The sequence below is a fragment of the Oryx dammah genome, unplaced genomic scaffold, assembly GCF_014754425.2.
Source record: "Oryx dammah isolate SB20612 unplaced genomic scaffold, SCBI_Odam_1.1 HiC_scaffold_24, whole genome shotgun sequence".
In the NCBI taxonomy this organism is placed as follows: Eukaryota; Metazoa; Chordata; class Mammalia; order Artiodactyla; family Bovidae; genus Oryx; species Oryx dammah.
Genome location: NW_024070208.1, coordinates 19,707,152 through 19,716,097, shown reverse-complemented (window position 1 = coordinate 19,716,097; position 8,946 = coordinate 19,707,152).

Genomic DNA, 8,946 nt, shown 5'->3' with positions numbered 1-8,946 from the left:
AAGGGAGAGAAGGGAGGCTGGATGAAAGACCAGGTCACACAGGACTTTGTAGTCCACGCTGGGGAGTTTGGAATGTAGCTTGAGATCTACAAGTGTTTAGCTTTTGGGGGCACGCATACCCTTTTGAGAACCTAGGGAAAGCAATCTGGTCTCTCTCCAGAGTAACCTCTACTACAATTCAGCATACAATCTCAAGTGTTTGCTCTGTGTGTAAATGATTATTGGGCCTCAGGATTTAAACCTACAGAAAAGGGAAAACCATAAAAGGATTTCATTTTTTTTTAAATTTATTTATTTTTAATTTTTACTTTACAATTCTGTATTGGTTTTGGCATAGATTGACATGAATCCACCACAGGTGTACATGCGTTCCCAAACATGAGCCCCCCTCCCACCCCCCTCCCCAGATTTCATTTTTTTTAATGGAAATGCATGGTCAGGTATGAAAAGAATACAGGTCCTTGAAAAGATTACACCAGTTGGGGTCCTGGAGACAGGAAGATGGAAAATAAAATAGCCTGTGATCTAAGAATCAACTAGGACCCCTGCTGTATACCTAGTGGCAGTGGGGATAGGAGAGGGGTTCAAGAAAGCTAATTTGAAAGAGTAGAATGGGAAAGTGACTGATGGGCCAGATCAAGGGATCCCCATTCTGGTCTGGGCTGTGGACTGGGAGGAGAAATGGGCCTCTGGTTCAGGAGGAGGAACTCTGTTTTGCTTCCTTGAAAAGGAATGAAAAGCTGTGGCTGAAAATCCACTGAAAAGGTTGTGTACCCTTCCAGTGAAAAAGAAAGCACCTTCCCAAAGATTTGAATTCAGAAGGGAGATGAGGGCAGGAGAGGATAAAATCTTGCTTTCCTCTCTTTTTAAAAACTGGATAGCTAAAGAAGAAAAGGAGAGACAGATGGAATCAAGCTTTGTTTTTGCCCTGCTCAACCACCAGACCTTCAAGGAAAGGGACATGAGCTAGAATGAATTCCCATAAGGGTGGTATTTGTTTCTCATGACCCTTCAAAACCACACTTAATCATACACAGTTAGTACCCAGAAGTGCTTAAGATGCTCAGTCTGGCTAGGGAAACAACAAAAAGTGAGGGGAAAAGGTTTCCCAGTTGTCACAGCTAACCTGAGCTAGAGATTTAACAGAAGCAGAAACTCAGATACAAAACAAACCACCCTCAGAACGTAATGGTTTAAAAACAACACTTGCTCATGAATATGCAGTTATGGGTAGGGCTCTGCAAGATGCTTGTTTCTAGTCCACAGGGAGTCAGCTGGGGCAGCTCATAGGCTAAAGGCTTGCATTATCTGAAGGCGGTTCACTTTCCCATCTAGCAATCCCTGCTCACAGATGGCTAGGATCTTAGCTAGGGCTTTCAGCCAGAACACCTGCATATGGCCACTCCTTGTGGTCTGGGCTTCCTCACAGCATGGCTCTGGGTTCCAAGGGTCCCAAGACTGAGAGCCAAGTGAAGCTGTAGAACCTAATCCTAGAAATCCTATCCATCACATTCTGTTCCTCTGAGGCGTATCACTTAAGCCGTACAGATTCTAGAAGGAGAATCAGACTCTGCCTTTTACTGGGAAGAGCGTCAAAGAATCTGCCATGTGTTTAAAATCACCACACATTTTAACTTCAGATAAACAGATTTAAACAATACGTTGTATATAAAAACTGTTTAAACATAACAAATATCCTTTTTTTGATATTAGAATTGAATATAAAAATCCAAGTATTTCATCATTACAGCAAAGCTAATTGAGAGCCAGTCTGAGTGGGCAATATCATAATCTTCTACCCTTTTTCTCCTCCATGACCATTCCCTCCCCTCCAGGTCAGGCCTCCATATACAGACTCCTGTCTCTCCAAAGCTAGGTAGGACACTCCCAGTGGCTGCACTTTTCAAAGAGATGATCAGGTCCTAAAAGTTTTCCACTCCCTCCTTAAACTGTCCCTGACTTTGGACATTACTAGCTCATTGCAAGACCATCAGTGACTTCTCCAAGTTTAAAAGCAAAATGCCATGGAGATTATTCCATTAAGTAATTTTATAATAAATTCATGTTATATAATTAAGACAGAATGACAGTTCTTAAAAAGGGTTATACATTTTTAGATATCAGGATCTTTTTTACTTGGGCTTGTTGATTCATAAAACTCAGTATAATTCTAAAGTGATGGTTGAGATTTTAGGTATAAAAACCTGCATGTTTCCTTGAATTGATATAAAACTTGATTATTACCATACAAAATTTGAATAGCTCTTCTTTCACTTTTACAATGCCTGCTGCCTGAACTGCATGACATACTGTTATTTGGTTGGTAAAGGAGCTTAAGAGTTCTCTGAGGAACTGAAAATACCTTTCTCTATTCTATCAAGATAAAACAGTCTTTTCTTATAACCTGGTATCTTTTTAAATTCTCCCAAAGCTGATATTATTACAGTTTATATACCTTTGATGTTCTCATAGAAAACTTCCTTTATGACTTAGAGAAGGCTTAGGCTGTTTTAATAACTCATACTCTCCTAAAGGCTGTACTCTATACATTTTGGTAATTTTGCATAATTATTTATAGTTCTATTGGGTCAAAATCACATTGTGAATTCACTACAAGTTTTCAAATAAGCACATTTAGGTAATGAGCAAATGTACATTTATGATTGCTTTGTGTTATATTTCATAATTTTTGAAGTAGCAAGCTCTTTTAAAAACTAAAATGAATCAATATCTTTTTTAAACTTCCTTATACAGCAATGATAAAAAAAATTGACAGTGTTCACATTAAACTAATAGACTTTGTTATCAGGCCCCAAACTGTTCCTAATTCTCAGTGACTTCATAGCTACCATGGAGGCAGCCCAAAGGAGCTTAAGTAAACACTTTAAAATTACGTAATACAAAAAAAAAAAAAAAAAAAAATTACGTAATACAGTTCCGAAGGAGGAACAACCCCAGCCAAACTGTGCCATATAGTTTTACAGATGCAATTTTGCTGTATGCCAGAGTGCTTATTAACCTATCTACAGAATGACTTCATAGCAAAGATAACAAGTAAGGAAGTTGGAAGTGAGCCAGTCTGTTTCTAGGCCTCTTGAATGAAGACAGGGTTGTAGAAATTATTTCAAAGTAGTTATCCAGTGAATGTTTTTCTTAACCTTATAGACTAAGTATTTCGAAGCATTCTGAAAAGTTCTGTAGTAAAAATGGCACCTTAAGCAATAAACTCAACGATTTCCATAAATAAAATACGATGTTGCTGGTTGACAGTAATATTGCTCTACTACTACATTAAGAATTGAAGACTGCATGTGTCTCTTCCCTCTTGGACCTCCCTTCACCCTACCCTACCTCCAATCCCAGCCATCTAGGTCATCACAGTGCATGTTTTGTGGTCAGAATATGGCCTGTACATAGTACAAGAATATGTTCTTGTACTGTGTTGAACTTCCTTTGTGCCCAAGAAATAATTGCATATATATTTAATGGAAATGTAAAAAGCAGCAGTATTCTCCATTTCTATAATGGAAAATCAATTTATATATCTATTAAGCTTCTTAAACAATCATAAAACTTTGCTGTTTCTAAAAAAAAAAATACAATCTGACTTTTTATTAAGTAAAATAATTTGGATCCTTTTTTATGTTCCTTTTTCCTCACCTTTCTGTGTGTTCAAAATATAATTTATCTTAAATGCTGCCAAAGCCAAAAACAAAATATATTTTCTTCAATATCTTGGCAAGGCTCTATAAAGAACTGTAAGTCCCTAAAATGGTAAAGCTATTAATAGGAGTGTATGAGCAAAATGCAACTTTATCTAAATTACAGAAAGAGTCTTTCCATCAGATTGGCATAGACTGAAAATAAGTGCTAATAACTGTTACTAAGAATGTAATTTACACACCCATCTATTACTATATTACCTTTCTGGAGTCAAAAATGTCCAAATCTTTGATGCAGTAGTTTCACTTACAGGAACCAATCCTGAAAAAAACAAAAATCAGATATGAAATCAAAGATTTATATATGCTTATAACAGTATCTATAGATAGGAGACCATCTGAATATTCAATAGTAAAGGAGTGATAAAATAAACCAAGGTACATCAATCTAATGGAATTTTTGTAACCACTAAAAATACTGAATACCAAAGAGAAATGCTAATGTTTAATTTAATGTACAGATAAATCTTTTAGGTTATAAAACTATTTCTCCTCATGGGCTGGGGGGAAAATATACCAAAGTATATTATGTAATTATAGTAATTTTTACCTTTTTTTGCATTTTCTAAAATGAGCATATATTTTAACCATCAGAAAAAAAATCATTAAAAGATTTCTTCCCAAATATACAAATCAAATAACACACATTTACATTCTTATAACACTAAGATATTTAATAGAGTTATACAACAGTTACTTTTTATATGCATCTTTTTATTTTGCATATTTATAACAATATCTGCCAGTGAATGATCTCTGTTTCTAAAACTAAATCAGATAAGATATAAGCAAATACAGAGTATTATTTGAAGGGTATAACTTGAGGAGTAATGTTTGGTGGAAAAGTTGATTTGGGGAGAACTTTAGATAGTCAGAATCCATCTGGAAAGCCATAATGGCTGAACCAATTTTATATCATAACTTTTATAACAATATTTTTAATTTTCAATTGTGGTTAAAAAAAATACAGTTAAAAAAACACATAAGGTAAAATTTACCATCTTAACAACTTAAAAATATACAGTTCAGTAGTATTAAGTGTATTTGCAGTGTTGTATATAATAGTATTTTAAGGATAGTGTTTCTACTGGTTTCATAAAAACAATACATGTTCATTTATAAATAATTCAAATATAGAAAGTTACAGGAAGATTTTTAAATCTCTTTAGATCCCAGACTTTACCATCAGTATTAAATGATCATCGTAGCAGGCATACTTCTATGCACTTATACAAATAATCTTATTTAAGATGAGAATGTGTACACTATTTTTAAATTTTTTAAATATTAAATTTAAAATTATTTGAATATGGTAGCACTATGATAAGCTGAAGGAATTGCTGAACTTCCAGAAAATATGTTTCTGTGCAACAAGAGATCTCATTTCTTAAAATATCCAGTTTAAAAAATTAAGAGTTTGGAGATCTTTTTATCTGTATGTTTCCAATTTAGAGACACAGGTTGACTGCTGTGAAAAAATGTATTATTTTGGTCATTATTTTAAGTGAAGGTTTTAATGTTTCTGTTTTGTAACTTTAACTTCCTTTGGTCATTTGGTCATGACCTCTATTTTAAAATTCAGTGGTCACAACACACCTAAATTCTTAACTCCTACTAATTTTGATCCATCACTCATCTGCTCTTCAGTAAGTAGTTTTGTTCTTTTTTCCTACCAGGGATTCATGGATGCCATATTTGCCTTTCTCAGTCAGTTTCTGAATGACACTTATTTAGATATCATAGTTTGGGGTCTTGCTGGCTTTGCCTTAAAACTGCAAACATTTTTGCTTTGAATATTGCTTAGAGGAAGTCTAAGGCCAGCATGATTTCCTCCCTCTTACATGTTACTTAGTTTTCTAGCCTAGAGGTCTGAAGTTCTTCCTTCATTCTTCATTGTTAATGGCTTAACCAGTATACACCTTGATAGCGAATATTTATGTCCCTTTTTCTTTGAATGTTATTCTGCATATTCAGTTCTTTCATAATTTTGAGGAAATTCTCTTCTGTTAATCTTTAAGTGGTTTTTCTGATTCATTTGTTGCATTATGTACTCAGGGAGTGGAATCCAGTTCTATTGTGTTGTCTTTGTCTCAGTTGCATACTATCTTCTTTGCAATTACTTTGGTCCACTTTTCTTCTGCATTTTCACTGCAATTCACTATTAAATTCATTTGTCAACTGGAATGTATTGAGTGCCAGCACCAGTGGTAAATGAGATCACATCTCTTCCTTAGTATGAAGCAGTGGAGCTCTTACTTGAGAATAGGGAAGAGAAAAATAAATATAACAAAATCAGGTAACGATCATAAGAAGAAACCCAAGTAAGGAAAGGGAGGGTTGTGGGCAGGAATCATACATTTTAGATAATGTAGTGGGAGCAGGTGTGTCTGACATGACACTTGAGAATAAACATGAATGAAGCAAGGCAGTGAGCTAGGCAAAGACCTGGGCAGTGCAGAGGCAGAGAAGAGCAAGTGCAAAGGCCCCATGGTGGAAACGCAGTGTGTTCAAGACAGAATGATATGAGCCAGATGAAAAATCAGAAACTGGTGAGAGATGAGATCAGAGAATCAGGCCAGGTCACAAAACAGGCTGGAGGCCTGAGAGAGGAGGCTGAATTTTGTTCTGTGACAAGGAGGGGGACCATATGTGCTTTAGAGCAGGGATCCCCAACCTCTGGGATCTAATGCCTAGTGATCTGAGGTGGAGTTGATGTAGTAATAATAAAGTGCACAGCAAATGTAATGAACTTCAATCATCCCCAAACTGCCCCTCACTCCTGGTCTGTGGAAAAACTGTCTTCCACAAAATTGGTCCCTGATGCCAAAAAGGTTGGGGACCACTGCTTTAGAGGAGGCACTCTGGCTTTTGCTAAGTATTTCAACAACAGTAAACTGAGCATAAAAAATTGATCAAGTGTTGTCTAACAGAAAAAGGAAAAGGGGAGCACTAAGATAAGAGAGTAATAACTTCAGGAAGTCATCTAGTCCTGGATTAACCAAGGAAGACCTGAAGTTACTAGAACCCAGCTTCCCAGTTGGTGCTAGGGTAAAGAACCCACCTGTCAACACAAGAGACGTTAAGAGATGCGGATGCGATCCCTAGGTTGGGAAGAGCCCCTGGAGAAGGACATGGAAACTCAATCCAGTGTTCTTGCCTGGAGAATCCCCACGGACAGAGGAGCCTGGAGGGAGAACAGTCCATGGGGTTGCACAGAGTCAGCCACGACTAAAGCGACTTAGCTCGAGCATGAATGCACAGGAACCAGGAGCAGGGACTCACAGAGCTGGAACCCTGGCCTGGGGTAGGAGGTGTTGCCCACTTGCTGGTAGCTCTGAGAGGGTATGCTGAGGTTGCTTCCAGGAGAGTGGAAGATCGCTGAAATTTGGGGCTAACTGCTGCGGTCAGGGTGAAGGTCTACAGTGGGCAATGCTGACAGGTATGGAAAGTCAACAAGGAAGAAGAGCAAGTTCTTTTTCTGTCTTCTTACTTTTAGTCTTCTATCTAATGCCTCTTACAGACTATAGCAAGAATTCAGCTGAAAAAAGTAAAAATGTAGCTTGCAGAGTCCCAGCCACAGCAGCACAAAGCAGAGTAGGGAAGGGGTTATTGCTAAAAGTTAACAGTCTAATAACTGGAACAAAGAGGAATTCAGAATGACCTCTAGATGTCTGTCTTGAGCAACTGGATGAAAATAATGCCATTTATTGACATGGGGGAAACTCAGGCAGAAGTAAATTGAGAGGAAAAAGAAAATATGTTTGAGTATGTTATTGCCAATTTACTATTTAAATACAAATGCAAAATTTATGGTTTTTCCCAAGTCTATTTCCTTTAGCCAGACTAGACTACTCAGATCTCTCATTCGTTAATCTTTGTATTCCTTTGCTTTTGTTTAATTTCTTCAGTTTTTGATTGGAGGATAATTGCTTTACAATGTTATGTTGGTTTCTGCTGTATAACAACATGAATCAGCTGTAAGTATACATACATCCCCTCCCTCTTGAGCCTCCCTCCCACCCCTACCTCCATACCCTCCACCCGCACGCACCCCTGTCATCACAGAGCACCAAGCTGATATTTCCCACAAGCTACCTATTTTACACATGGTAGTGTATATAGGCTACTCTCTCAATTCATCCCACCCTCTCCTTCCCCACCTTGTGTCCACAAGCCCATTCTCTACCTCTAACATGTTTGTTTTGAATGAATTAATTTTGAGGTCCTTATTAGATATATGAGTGGAGTTCCTGGGGAGGGAGTTGGATATGAGTTTGGAGCTCAACAAAGGTATTAAGGATAGAATACAAATTTAAGAAGTCCTAAAAACACAGATATGAACCGTGAACTCCCAGATGTTCAAGCTGGTTTTAGAAAAGGCAGAGGAACCAGAGATCAAATTGCCAACATCCGCTGGATCATGGAAAAAGCAAGAGAGTTCCAGAAAAACATCTATTTCTGCTTTATTGACTATGCCTAAGCCTTTGACTGTGCGGATCACAAGAAACTGGAAAATTCTGAAAGAGATGGGAATACCAGACCACCTGACCTGCCTCTTGAGAAACCTATATGCAGGTCAGGAAGCAAAGTTAGAACTGGACATGGAACAACAGACTGGTTCCAAATAGGAAAAGGAGTACGTCAAGGCTGTATATTGTCACCCTGCTTATTTAACTTCTATGCAGAGTACATCATGAGAAACGCTGGGCTGGAAGAAGCACAAGCTGGAATCAAGATTGCTGGGAGAAATATCAATAACCTCAGATATGCAGATGACACCACCCTTATGGCAGAAAGTGAAGAGGACCTAAAAAGCCTCTTGATGAAAGTGAAAGAGGAGAGTGAAAAAGTTGGCTTAAAGCTCAACATTCAGAAAATGAAGATCATGGCATCTGGTCCCATCACTTCATGGGAAATAGATGGGGAAACAGTGGAAACAGTGTCAGATTTTATTTTGGGGGGCTCCAAAATCACTGCAGATGGTGATTGCCGCCATGAAATTAAAAGACGCTTACTCCTTGGAAGAAAAGTTATGACCAACCTAGATAACGTATTTAAAAGCAGAGACATCACTTTGCCAACAAAGGTCCATCTAGTCAAGGCTATGGTTTTTCCAGTGGTCATGTATGGATGTGAGAGTTGGACTGTGAAGAAAGCTGAACACTGAAGAATTGATACTTTTGAAGTGTGGTGTTGGAGAAGACTCTTGAGAGTCCCTTGGACT